This window comes from Sus scrofa, chromosome 18 (genome assembly GCF_000003025.6).
Source record: "Sus scrofa isolate TJ Tabasco breed Duroc chromosome 18, Sscrofa11.1, whole genome shotgun sequence".
Classification (NCBI taxonomy): Eukaryota; Metazoa; Chordata; class Mammalia; order Artiodactyla; family Suidae; genus Sus; species Sus scrofa.
The window spans coordinates 39002605-39016146 of record NC_010460.4 but is presented as its reverse complement, the minus strand read 5'-3'; the positions used below and the strand labels follow the sequence as shown (position 1 = coordinate 39016146).

Here is a 13542-nt window from a genome sequence, read left to right as displayed (position 1 = left end):
GGTTAGGAGAGAGGTAAGGATGAACAGACAGAGTGCAGAGGATTTTTAGGGCTATTGTGTATTCTGTATGATATTACAATGATAGACACCTGTCATTATACACTTATCAAAACCCATAGGAGTTCCTTGGTGGTTCAGTGGGTTAAGGATCTGGCATTGTCACTGCTATAGTTCTGGTTACTGCTGTGGCACAGGTTCAATCTCTGGGCGAGGAATTTCTGCATGCCATGGGCGCAGCCAAAAAGAAACGAAAAACAAAACCAAAACAAAGAATGCACAATATCAACATCAAGAGTGAACCCTAATGTAAACTATGGACTTTGGATGATGATGCTGTGTCAGTGTAGGTTCACTGATTGTAACAAGTGCATCACCGGTGTGGATACTGGGGGGCTGTGCATGTGGTGAGGCAGGGCGTATATGGGAACTCTACCTTCCTCTCCATTTTGTTGTGAACCTAAAACTGCTCCAAAATAATTAAATGTCTTTTTTTTTTAAGTGGATGCTAATTTTTAAACATGTGCAGCTTTTGTAAACAATGATCTCCAAGAGGATGAGAATCATGTTTATTGTGTTTGCTTTTTTAAAATTTATTTTGAAATAATAATACATTCAAAATACAAAAATAAGATATAGAGAAATGTAGAGTGAGGTCCTTTAATCTAATTTGTCCACAATGTATTTTGCATAATTCTGTTATCAAAATCAGGAAACTGACATAAGAAAAATGTGTTTGCATAGCTCTATGCCGTTTGCCCACATGTACAGATTCGTGTATCCACCACCACAATACCTTATTCAAGTGCCGACTAAGATACTCAATACAACTATTAAGTGACTCAGTGCATGAACAAAAAGCAAGTGGCTGAGTGGATGACTGCATGCATGACTTAAATAAATAGCACATAGTTCTTATGTGAATATAGGGTCAGTCATTCTCACAAATCATTTTTATTCTTATGGAGTCTTGAACTGAGAGATGTTTATAAATGCGTGGATTGGGAGCACCCCAACACACTATAAAGAACCTACCTTCCATTTTGGCTTTTTGAGCCTATGGGGGTTTAAATGCTCTCCCCTAAAACGTTACTATTGAAACAATATAAATATAGCAGGAAAAGAAGAATCTCTCTCTCTCTCCATACTGATGATAGGAAATGAGTGCTATTGATGTAGAAAAAAAAATGAGACTTTCTTACCAGATTCAGAGCAACAGTGGGAAAAAAAGCAAAAAATTGCCTTGGTGGTAAGTGGAAGAGATACTCATCATCAAGAATCCACTCTCGATCCCAGTCCCCAGAAAACCAAGAGCTGGAAATAAGAGATATGCTGGGCATCAGTTATGGAAGAAATGCACCAGATCTGGCAACAGAGCATTGGATCATGGCCTCCTCCCAACCTGCCCACCTGCATGAAGAAGGCTTGCTGAAGGCTGGCCAGGCTGGGCTGGGGAGTGGAAGACTGGGTGCATGTTGGTAGAGCCAGTTTTTATAAAGCTCAAAAGCTCTAGGTGGAGCTAATGCTCTGGCCTTAGGCTCTCAGAATAACTGGACTTGGATCTGGCCAAATGGAACCAGAGAAAATTCTTCCTCAACTCTTGTTGCTCACCTAAGGTTTTTTAGGAATCTTCCAAGTATCCAAACAAGCGTGATATCACCTCTGAAGAAATACTCTCAGCTCTACATTTCATGTTGTGAAAAGACCCTCAGGAAAAAACCTTCTGCTGGGCTTGAGGCCCTTGACAACTACATCCATCTTCTCACAGGAAGCCCATAGGCTGGAAGACTGTGGTGACTGACTGTAGACTCTCCAAGCCTCTTCTCAGATAAGCTGCAAAGAGGAGCAGAGGGAATATGTATAATTTTTCATTGCAGTCTCTTTGTTGAGAAAGCATTTTTGCTTGCTTTTTATATTCTTATCAGGGAGAATAGAGAAACTTGCTCCTCTGCCACGCACGAGAAAAATGAAAACAAGATTTGATTTCATAGTGTGTCCACAGTTTCTGACCTGAGGAAATCAAGCAGGGTGTCTTAACCCCTCCCACCTACCCTTTGCAAGAACCATCACCTATTTTCCCCTTGGAGGCTCAGCTCTGAGTAAGATCCTCTGAGCACATCATCCTCTCCCAGGGAGACTTGTCAGTCCCAGGGTCCAGGCAATGCAAGCACCCCACCTGCCCGGGAGTTGTGGCAGCACAGTGGTCTCTAGAGGATGCTTAACCTTACACTTGAGAGGGGATAGAGGAGGAGCAAATCCATTGACTGATCTCTGTTTGCCTCTTTGTGTCCTGAAATTTCCATCTCCTTGTGAAAAAAGGAATCAAAGTATGCCCCACTCTCAGTGAAGAGCTCTCTCTCTTAACTCTGCAAGATTTGAACTTCTTGAAAAAATAGACCAATATTCTTCTCTGGTAGAAGAATCATGACCACATACCAAGTTTCTGTAGTTTGAAAGGAAACTCTCTAATGAAGTTAGCTAATGCCATTCAATAAGAAGACAACAGAGTAAAAGGTATAAGTGGGGAAAAAAATGGGTAAAATTATCAGTTTGCAATTGATGTGTCTGTCCAAGGAAAAAAACATAAGGTTGTTTGGAAAACCCACTGGTCCTAATAAGATATTTAATTAAAGTGGCTGATTATAAAACCAATAGACATAAAAGCAATTAAGTTTTCTATATATTAGCAATAACCTATTAGAAAACAGAATAAAAAAAAGATTGAATTTTCAATAGCAACCAAAACAAAAAATGCATATAAGTATACTTTAAAATAAATGTAGCGACTCACATGAAGAAAATTATGGAAGTTAGCTTAGTGACATTTTAAAAATTTAATCATTGAAAATCCATTCAATGTTTCTGGCCAGAAGATCTGACATTGTAAAGACTCCAATGATAATTTTAGTTCCATGTAATTCAGATGAAGACTCCAATTGGATTTTTAATTTTAAAACTAGCAAATATTATTTTAAAGCTCATCTGGAAACATATTCTTGATATTTTCCAAGAAATTCGTGAAAAGGAAAACAATAAGTGTAACTGCTCATCTTGAAACAAGATCATGTTGGCTTAAGATTCAAAAGTGAGAGAACAGAATGAAAGGCCAGAAACAAATCAAATACACATAAGACTTTAGGATATAAGGAAAACGCTTTTGAAATGAGCAGTGGGAGGGGAAAGGTGGCTGAATAAACAGGGCAGCACATGTGCTCCAGGAGACTGGCCTCCTGCTTTCCTGCCCATGCTTAACTCTGTGCAGCCTGCAGCCCTGTGCTTGCCGGCCCTCTGACCTAAAGTCCTCCCCCAAAGCTATGCCTGGTCTCTGCTCAATGGTCCCTGCACGGTGAGGTCTTCTTTGATCTCCCTAACTTAAAGTAGCACCCTTTAGAGGGTTTGAGAGATTTGGGGGCTTATCAATGAAAAAGATGTGACCATGAGGCACCAGTGACGTACATAAGCTTGATTTGGGTGCTGATTTGACAAGTTTGCAGGTGAGCAAGTCCCTCACAGCCGCAGACAGTCGATCAGCTGTGGCGCAGAGTCACTGTCCAGAAGGGAAGGAAGGGAAGCGGGGAGTGGAATCAGAGAGGGGTTCCTGTATCTGGTGACATCGGTCAGCAGCACAGCAGGGAGTCTAGATCGGGGAGCTCCAAAATTGACAGCATCCTCTCTGGATCTTAAGCTGTTAGATGTTGGGCACAGTTTTTCTAGGTATACAAAGCAGGAAGACTGTCAGTGACCTAAAAATCTGTTTGTTGGGGGTATATTTAAAATAATTGGATGGAAAAAAATTTTAGGGCCGCACCTGCAACATTTGGCCAGGCTAGGGGTTGAATCAGAGCTGCAGGTGCAGCTGCTAGCCTACACTACAGCCACAGCAACGCCAGATCCAAGGTGCATCTGTGACCTAAACCATGGCTAGTGGCAACTCCAGATCCTTAACCCACTGAGCAAGGTCAGAGAGGCCAGGGAGTAAACCCGCATCCTCATGGATACTAGCTGGTTCATAACAAGAATCTCGGACGTAAAAGCTTGAGTTTGGTGGCTGTGGGCTTTTGAGCTCACAGATCTCGGCCTGAAGGGAAGAAACAAGCAGCCAAGGAGCTAAGATACAGAGACCAGCTTTGGCTTATTTACATAACATATTCCCACTCCATTCAATATCAATACCCTGCTTGATATTTTGTTACAGCACTCATCCCTCTGTGACATTATAATCTATATTATTTGGGTTTTGTGTTTATCATCTGTTTTTCTCATTCAAATGTTAACACCACATAGACGGGAACTGTCATCTTTGTAGGTTGATGTTTCCTCAGTGCCAAAAAATTGAGTGTCTGAGTCGAACAAGCACTCGAGGAACAGCTGCTGGAGGAAGGCGACAGGAAAGGAAGAAAGGAGGAAGCTGTACCAAGATAAGCATCAAAATAGGTTTAAAATTCCAACATAAACATGAAACTGCTTCTAGGAAAAATTGCAATAACTAGGGTGGGTAAGGCTTTTTCTAGGTGTGACATCAAGGTAGAATAATTAAGAAAGACTAAGAGATTTGAATAAAAAAATATAAAACATAAAATCTAAATTATGAAGTTAAAATTTTAAAATTAAATTATAAATTAATTAAAATAGTTTTACAATATAAGTAGTACTTGCATTGCTGATAAAGAGTGGGTAGACTTGGGAGTTTCCATCATGGTTCAGTGCTAACGAACCAGGCTAGCATCCATGAGGAAGTGGGTTCAATCTCTGGCCTTGCTCAGTGGGTTAAAGGAGCCGGCATTGCTGTGAGCTGTGGTGTAGCTTGCAGACACAGCTCAGATTTGGTGTTGCTGTGGCTGTGGCATAGGCCAGTGGCTTACAGCTCCACTTTGACCCCCAGCCTAGGAGCCTCCATATGCTGCAAGTGTGGCCCTAAAAAGACCAAGAAAAAAAAAATAGAGTTGATAGACTCAACAATAAGGACTTCCTACAAATCTGTAATGCAAAGAAAAATACTTAATGGCAAAATAAACACAAACCTGTGGATAGGGACGACATAAAACGGAAATGTAATTCATCACTAAGCCTATTTTAAATAGTGTTGTCACAAACTGAATAAATGCAAATTAAAATAACAATGAACTACCATGTCTGCCCATCAAGAAAAGAATGTAGGTTTCAAGAAATTGGTAGTGCATCAGGCCATTTTTATTTAATAAAATCGGAAAAGTGTTCATCTCTTGGGTCATATTTTACTTTTTAATACTTCTAAATTTTTCAATACATATTACTTATGCAATTAAAAAGTAATTGTACATAAAAAATAAATAGTTGGGGTAAACCCCTGACTCCCAGGATGGCTTAATCATTGAAAACAATGTCCCAATACTGAGAACTGCCTGGGTCTGTTGCAACTTTCAGTAGCACAGGGGAGAGGGTGATTTTTCTCTGCTTTGGATGGGGGCCAGGGGACAGGGTTAATTCTGCGCAGATGGATCTTGAAGTCCCAGCAGGTGGCCCATAGAGGGAGGGATCCTGGGCAGAACAAAAGGTGAAAGGAGAGGGGTATAGTTCACTCTGAATTCTCAGTTTCCAGAATTCATACCTGACACTAAAAGTCTATCAGGTAATAGGGCTCAAGTCAGAGTTCACCTCGCTGGTTGTGGATAAAAGACAGAGTTTTTGATGAAACTTGCAAAGAGAGGGTTAGTAAAAAGAGCACAGTTTTCTAATGTCTTAGCTCCAGGAGTGCCAGGACAGGCCAGGAATGTACCTTCCAGGGAGGAGCCCAGCTTCCTCAGTTGCTCACCTTTCTCATTTATGGAGCCACAGAGCAAGTGTATCAGTGGGAGGAAGGGCGTGGCAGAAAAAAAGGACCATTTGAGCACTGAGCAGTAAGGTGTACAGGTCACTTGTTTAGAGCAGGAAGCAACTAGGAAAGCCAGCTGCCAGCTTGAGACTTGTGGGGGTGAGTTCAGGTGCAGCCCCATGTCTTGACCTCGGAAACCCCCTGGCCCCACTGGCTCATTATCCAGGCAACTCAGTGAGAATTCCCAGGGTTGCTCTGGGACTATTCTGTTTATCCATGACAGAATCTTAGGCTCTCTTTTGGACTATTCTGGTTTCCTTACGAGAGGAGCCATGACATTTATTGATTTTCAGTTTCACTGAGGCCGGACTACCCTCCACGCTTGAAGGGTAGTGTGCAGAACACATCACTACACTTGCACCTGAGGTCAACCACACACCTAGGGGGGCCGAGCTCTGCTAGATATCTCTTTGTGTATTTGTCATGGCAGACACATGCTTACTTATAATATAAGGCTGCTATCTAGTGAAAAGTAGCCACAAAACTACTTTTTTGTGCTTAGCACCAATACTAGGTGGCCATAAAGAGCAAGAGGTTAACAATTCTTGGGCAGAAAAGGGAAGTTCTGAATAAATGACAGAGAAGAGAAACATTAACTCATTTATCTGTTAAAGTTTGAATGATAACAAGTGCAACATTTAGAAAGAGATAAAGGTGACTTGTGAAACTTTTAACGAATGTCTGACTAACTAGAGATAAAATAAATTAATGATAAAATGGTGGTTAACTTAAGGTAGCTGTCTGTTCTTTGCAGGAAACTTGCACAGCAGAAGTACCATTAAGGCTTCGAATAGCGTATGTTGAAAAATGAAACTGGTTGGAAATTTAAAAAATATTTTCTCTTTGCAGGATTTGGATAATAGGGCTTTGTGAGGAGAAGCCTTCTAAATCACACCTCTGTACAAATGCGGATTCTATAGGAATAATTAACATCTTCCGTCACTCTTAATTAGTCTTACTGGGGTGATATAATGCAACATTACGTGGAGATTATTTTCATGAAAAGGTATACTATAATTGCTATTTAAATTACCTTAGTCCTACATGATGGAAGATAATACGACAAAATTATATATATGACTGGGTCACTTTGCTGTACATCAGAAATTGACAGAACATTGTAAATCAACTATACATTAAATTTTTTAAATAAATAAAATATACCTTTTTAATTTTAAATAAATATGTAAATAAATTACCTCAGTCCTGCATTATTGGAAGCCACAAATTTCTCAGCAATAATTTACTGCATTGTATGGAAAGAAATTGTGTGACATTCAAGAAAATGGAGTTTCACAATTGTTTTGAGATATTTCTCTTAGGAACATCGAAGACTACTTTGGTACTGCTATAGAATGAACTGGGAGCGAGAAGTCATGGAAGATGACATTAAGGGGCTGGGAGGTGGCAAAATGACCAGGAGGTTGAGTTTCAAGCCATGTATAGGAATTAGGGTTGGAAGGCTCACAAGCACAGGAGTGATGGAATCAGACTGGTTCCCAAACAGTTTCACTAGAAGATTCCCCTGGAAATAAGCAGACAGATTGGTGGAAAACAGATTGGTAAGAAATGAGACTGGAGAAGTCAAGGTGACAACTTAGGAGACTATTTTCATAGTCTTAAAAAGATGATAACAATCTCAAATCCAGTGATTCTCAACCCTGCCTAGATACTAGAGTCATCTGGGGATCCTTGAAAACTAGATTCCTGAATACCATTCTAGGTTAAATATCTCAGAATCTCTGGGAGTGACTTCCAAGCAGCACTATTTTTTTAAGTTCCCCAGATGATTCTGATATAAGATGAGAGTTGAGAATGCTGCTCTGAACCAAGCAAAGGCAATAGATGTGGATATATTTAAAAAAAAAAAATTCAGGAGATAGATTGACTGATAGAAATGGAGAAACAAGAATTGTCTACCCTTTGGTCATTTTGCAGTGTATACAAATTTTGAATCATGATGTTGTTCACCTATTATAAGTATACCTGAATTTTTAAATAAATTTAAAAATTTTTTAAATGAAGTGTCTAACTTCAAGGTGTAAGTCTTGGACAACTTGGAAGATCATGTTTCCAAGATGGAAAATACAGAGGACTTCTCAAATATGTTTCAAGGTCTGAAAACACTATGATGTGTAATCTCTTCAAAACCTAACCTGCCTTATAAACCTACAGACTTGGAGTGGTGATCAGCAAAGAAAGCTTATATAATTTGAAAAATAATTCTTTGCTAGTGTCAGGAAAAGCATATTCTTTCAAAAGTGACAAAAATTGGCTTGACTATAGATGCCTGTTCTCAAGGGAGATCTGGATATTGAAATAGCAACATCTCATTATGAAGATTTTGCTCTGAGGTTAGATTTCTTTCTTTTTGTAAAGACTGAGATGGAGCATCTACTCGGAGGACAGTACATCTCAGCAAATTAGTGTGTATGGCTATGAACTTACTTAGATTTCAATTCTTAGATTTCAGTCTTCTTAAAAGCCCATGTTGACCTGCAAACATGTTCTCTGTCATCTCCTACGGGTCTTACCTGTTTTTCTCTTGCTTCATCTCTCATCGAATGGTTGTATTTTTCTCTGAGAATGTGTTTCTCTCAGGCAAGATCTCCTCACAAGGAACCCCTGCAGTATCAGGTTTACATTATCCTTAAAGCTAGTAACTGGTCACCATGGCCATGGGGTAGACAACTCTGATTGAGTCATGAGTCCACACTAGGTAGGGGGCATGGAGTCAACACTGCCTAAATCATGTGGTTTAAGAGCCGCTTAGGGAAACATAATTGAGCAGCTGTCATCAGAAGAAATATATATAGGTTAAGCAAAACCCCACAGATAATGAGTTTCTGATTTTCCATTTTCCCAAGCCTCACCAGGGTTGAGTGATTCACAGGAATAGTCCACAGTTTACTGTGTTCCCTCCCCAGCCTCTGCACACAGCCATGTGTGGGGGCAGAGACAATCCTGCTTCATGGGAAGGCACTGGAAGTTTCAGATGAAAGACTGCCCTGGAGGTCAAAGCTAAAATGAAGACCAACTTGTTGTGCCATCCATGGCAGCTCATCCCTCTTGTTTCTTATCCCAGAGCCCTCCCTGTTCCTATCCTCTTTTTTGCTGACTTGGATAAATGAGTGAGAGAACAAATGAATATATATTTGGGTCCCCTACACATGGTCCCTACAAACCCCATGCTAGCCTTCCTTCTTTCTTCCAAAAGATAAACCAAGTGATTGCTGGGACCCAAGAGCTGGAAAAGTGACAACTCTCAATTTAAGATCCAGAGAAAGCAGAATAGGACTTGGGAAAAGTAATGCTTAATGAGTTCATTTCCAAAAGCCTAAAACAGAGCTTTAAATACATTTGTTTCCTTGAAATAGCAGTTAAGGTTTCAATAATTCACCCTGAGGAAGTCATATAAAACTGCTGATAAAGCTTTTTGCAAATAAATTTTGCAGAACTATTTATAATAGAAAATTGTAAACAAAGCGTAAATGTCCAACATTGAAAGTACAATTAAAGAACATATGCTACATCCCCTCAAAGAATATAATGTACTATTAAAAATAAGGTTAGTAATAAATGTGTAATAATATAGTAAAAATCTCCTAAAGTAAATGAAAAGCAAGGTAGAAAATGATGTGTGCACAACAAACTCCAGCAATATAAAAAGGTAAAGACTTACCTAGAAAAATGAACGCAATAACTATTGTTTTTGGTGATGATACAACATATAGTCCTTCTTCTCTTCCAACTTTCTACTTTTCTTTAGTTTCCATAGTTTGGGTAAACATAACCAATATTCAGTTCTCAACCATCTTGACTGACCTGTCAGCAGAATTTGACACAGTTGATCACATTATTCTCTCTGAAAAACTTTCCAAACTTGTCTTCTAGAATATCATACTCTCCTAGTTTTTCTCCCACCCATTGGTATCTTCTTCCCTGTATCTTTTTTGTTGTTGTTGTTCCTCATCTTCTCCTTGATCTCTTAGTGTTGGGTGTCCCAGAACTTGGTCCACAGACATTTACTCTTCTCTAGCCACACTCACTTCCTTGATAATCTCACACAGCACCATGATTTTACATATCGTCTACAGCCAATAAATTTCCCATTTATATCTCCAGACTAGACGTTGCTCCCAAACGCTAGACTTGAATATGCAACCCTATTATATAGAGAGAGACACAAAAAGACATCTCAAACAATTCACATCCAAAACTAATTCCTGACCTTCCCTTCCCAAACCTATTCCATTTGGATCCTTTGCATCTCTATCAGTCAAGATTTGATCCAGAGATCAGGGTTACTCTAATTATCATAGGAATAAAGGGGTTTAGTAGATAAATTGGTGCTTTCCTAAGTGTGAGCACAGCTAGAAAGGTGAGGATTAAGAAGACTGAAGCCAGAAGGTCAAAGAAATACCCCTAAAGGCTTGTGGTTCTTAACTGTTCTTTGGGGAACCATGGTGTTTCTCAGGGTTTATATCAAAGCTCCTATCAACTGTCTCAACTGCAGAAGCAAAGCAAGCTCTTCCAGAAGCCTAAGAAGCTATAAATCTTGCAGTTGCTCATACATCAGCCTTCCATGGCTACTGACAGTAATGGCTGCTTCTCATTTTTTCTTTTCAACTTCCTCTTTGAAAAACTCTAACCTGGAACAATATGGGGAAGGTGAATCTAGAAAACGTGGTTCCTAGATTCTTATCCACCATGCAGAGGAGTCCCCTAGAAGTAGACAGGTCAAAACACCAATCACAGCTCTTTGAGAATAAGGTTTGTATTGCTCCCTGTGGCACTAGCAACCTGCACCAGGAGTGCAGTGTCTTCATGGCCACTGTTGACCTGGGGAGTGGAGGATGGCAAGTGGGCAATTTAAAATGTCATCACCCCCTCTTACCACAATGCCCAACTTCTTTCTTCATTAGGCTTCCATTTGGATGTTGAAAGCCAAACCATATTCCAGAGTTCTGTGAAAGTTGATCCTAACAGTTTTCACTAGCTTATTAGTTGCTGGAATGATGGAGCCTTGGAATTCCCTATGCCCTCATTTTTAGCATCATCACCCTGATCTTTCTTAACTTCTTAGGTTAGATACTTAGATAATTTGCCTTCACACTTTCTTTTTTTTCTAATGTAAGAATTTAGGCACCATTAAGTATTTGTCAAAGATGCTTTAATTTCATTGCACAAGTTCCAATAGATATTATTTTCATTACTACCTCATTATGATTAAGGAATCTATAATTTCTATCTACCTTCCTTCCTCCCTCCACCTTTCTTTCTTTCCTTTCTTCCTTCGTTCCTTTCTTTCTTTTTGTCTTTTTATGGCCACACCCATGGCATATGGAAGTTCCCAGGCTAGGGGTTGAATTGAAGCTATAGCTACAGCAAAGGCCAGATCCAAGCAGTGTCTGCAACTTACACCACGAAAATGCCAAATCCTTAACCCACTGATTGAGGCCAGGGATTGAACCTGCATCCTCATGGATACTAGTTGGGTTCCACAATGGAACTCCCTACCTCCCTACAATTTCTATTACAATTTCTTTGTTGATGATTTTGACAAACTGTTATTTAGAATTTTAATTTTCTATAATACCATGCTTGCCTTTATTATCATTTACTAGCTTAATCTCTTTTCTGTTTTAGATTTTTTTTAATTGGATGAAAACTGACATATGGTATAATGCATAACATTTTTATAATGTGCCATGTGCCTTTGAAAATATGTGTTCTCCACATTTGAGAAGTGTTATCAATTATTTACATCAGGGCAAGGTTGTTTCCTGAGTGATTCCAATTCCCTCTATCCTTAGTGATTTTTTATCTACTTGGTTTATAAATAACTAAAAGAGGTTGCTAAAATCTGCAGTTATGGTGGCGGATTTGTCTATTTCTCCTTGTAGTTTCATTATTTTTTTTTTTTACTGTATTTATTTTAACAGGTTTAGAATTGCTACCTCTTCCTGAATTTTCAATCAATATTCAGTAACTCTGTCTCTAGCAATACTTTTAACTTTGAGGATTTTATCCTGTATTGATGTAGCTGGAGCATCTTTCTTTTGGCTAATATGTGCTAGACATGTCCATTTTTATTTTAACTTTTGTTTTTCATGTTTTAGGTGCTTCCTTTTTCTGCTTTGCTAAGAGAAAGTGCTCATTTGTCTAGCCCTGTGTCTAGTTTGGCCACTGGCTCCTGAGGGGTGGGTGCTCAGGATAAGGGGAGCAGGGAGAGCAGAGGAGATGGGAAGAAGCCCTGCTCCTTCACCTGGCCTCAGAGTGAGCTAGATGACTAGGCCTTCTCTCTAGCGTGGACCCTGGGCTCAGATGAAGTCTCCCATGATCTCCTTGTGTTTGAAACTCTAGGTGTCCCATTAAGAAGGCCTGATCCAGAGTTCTCTTGCCGTGCAGTGGGCTAAGGATCCAGCATTGCTACTCCAGCTGCTTGGGTCACTGCTGTGGTGCAGGTTCTATCCCTGCCCTGGGAACTTCCACATGCCAAGAGCACAGCCAAAAAAAAAAAAAAAGAGGGCCTGATCCCCAAGTGTTCTGTTTACAATGAAAACTCCATTTGGTATGTGATTCACAACTAACAACATCCATTATCTCCATGAAACCACTACCTCTTCCAAAAGCTGTGACATTGTGTGAAAATAGTATGAGATTTAAAATCAGGACATTTTCAGGTTTCCTGTACCTGAGACTAGCATCCTCCACTGATTATACAAAATTCCTAGGCACTATCTCTTTGAACAATGCCTCTTTTCCATTCTCTTTATCGTCTCTTCCTGGAACTCCAAAATGAGATTTTTGTTAGTCTTTCTCAGTCTATTCACTAAGTCTCCTAATTTCTCTTTGATGCACATCGTGGTCTCCTTCTCTTGCTCTCAGGATAATTTTTTCAGGCCTTTCTTCAGACTTATTAATCCTCTTTTCATCTGGCTCCAATCTTCTATTTAACTAGTTCACTGAAATACTAATTTTAATTATTACATACTTTTTTATCATTTCTCAAAGTTTTATTTTGTCTTTGTTTTAATATACCTGGTCAATCAGAGAGAGACCTTTTAATATCATCAAATTTATAACCCCGTGCTTTGTTTCTTTTAATATATTTTTAAATGTTACATAATATTGTTTTGCTGGTATTTTCAACATATGAAATCTCGGAACACCTGATTTCTGTGTATACACAGATGTTCATGTTTGTGTAGTGAGGTTTCTCAAAGGCCATAGTACACTCATGAGAGATAAAATAAAAAAATCAAATAAAGTCTTAGTACTCTTATGAAAATACTTTTGACCTGATAGATTGAGGGTCTCAGGGACTTTTAGGGGTCCTCAGATGACACTTTGAGAATTATTTCCCTAAATCATCCATTGATTTAATAATTTCTCTTCTATGCATTGAGAATTGACCTTGGCACCTTTTAGGAAGGTGCCAACATTGGGAACACTGAGACAATGAAAGTTCTAGTCACTTTCTCTGGAACTATGATTAAGAAAGACTGCAAACAACTACAGATGTAGCTATTGTGGTTGTATAATGTTTTTGCTTCTTAACCGATGTGTTTTCCTCCCTCTCCTCTTAAGAATGTCTGTCGCTATGTAATTCTCCACTTAGACAGTTATATCACGAGGTGTTTACTGCTACAATGAAGGCTAACTAAAGGGAATAGTCTACTTCTTGGCTT

General features: G+C 39.3%; 2 protein-coding genes across 16 annotated transcripts in view; one reads left to right on the top strand and one right to left on the bottom strand.

Moving 5' to 3' along the window:
- The window catches only part of DPY19L1 (dpy-19 like 1), a 282848-nt gene that overhangs the window by 68044 nt on the left and 201262 nt on the right, over positions 1-13542 (bottom strand). For 14 of the 15 annotated variants that reach the window (XM_021079309.1, XM_021079315.1, XM_021079319.1 and 11 more), the window contains 3 exons: positions 9531-9673; positions 1609-1830; positions 1200-1311 (listed from right to left, as the gene is read on the bottom strand). The gene's annotated coding sequence lies outside the window, so the exon portion shown is untranslated. The remainder of the gene's footprint in view (positions 1-1199; positions 1312-1608; positions 1831-9530; positions 9674-13542) is intronic. The other variant, XM_021079320.1, reaches the window with a different exon arrangement.
- NPSR1 (neuropeptide S receptor 1) overlaps positions 1-13542 on the top strand; it is a 270293-nt gene that overhangs the window by 196645 nt on the left and 60106 nt on the right.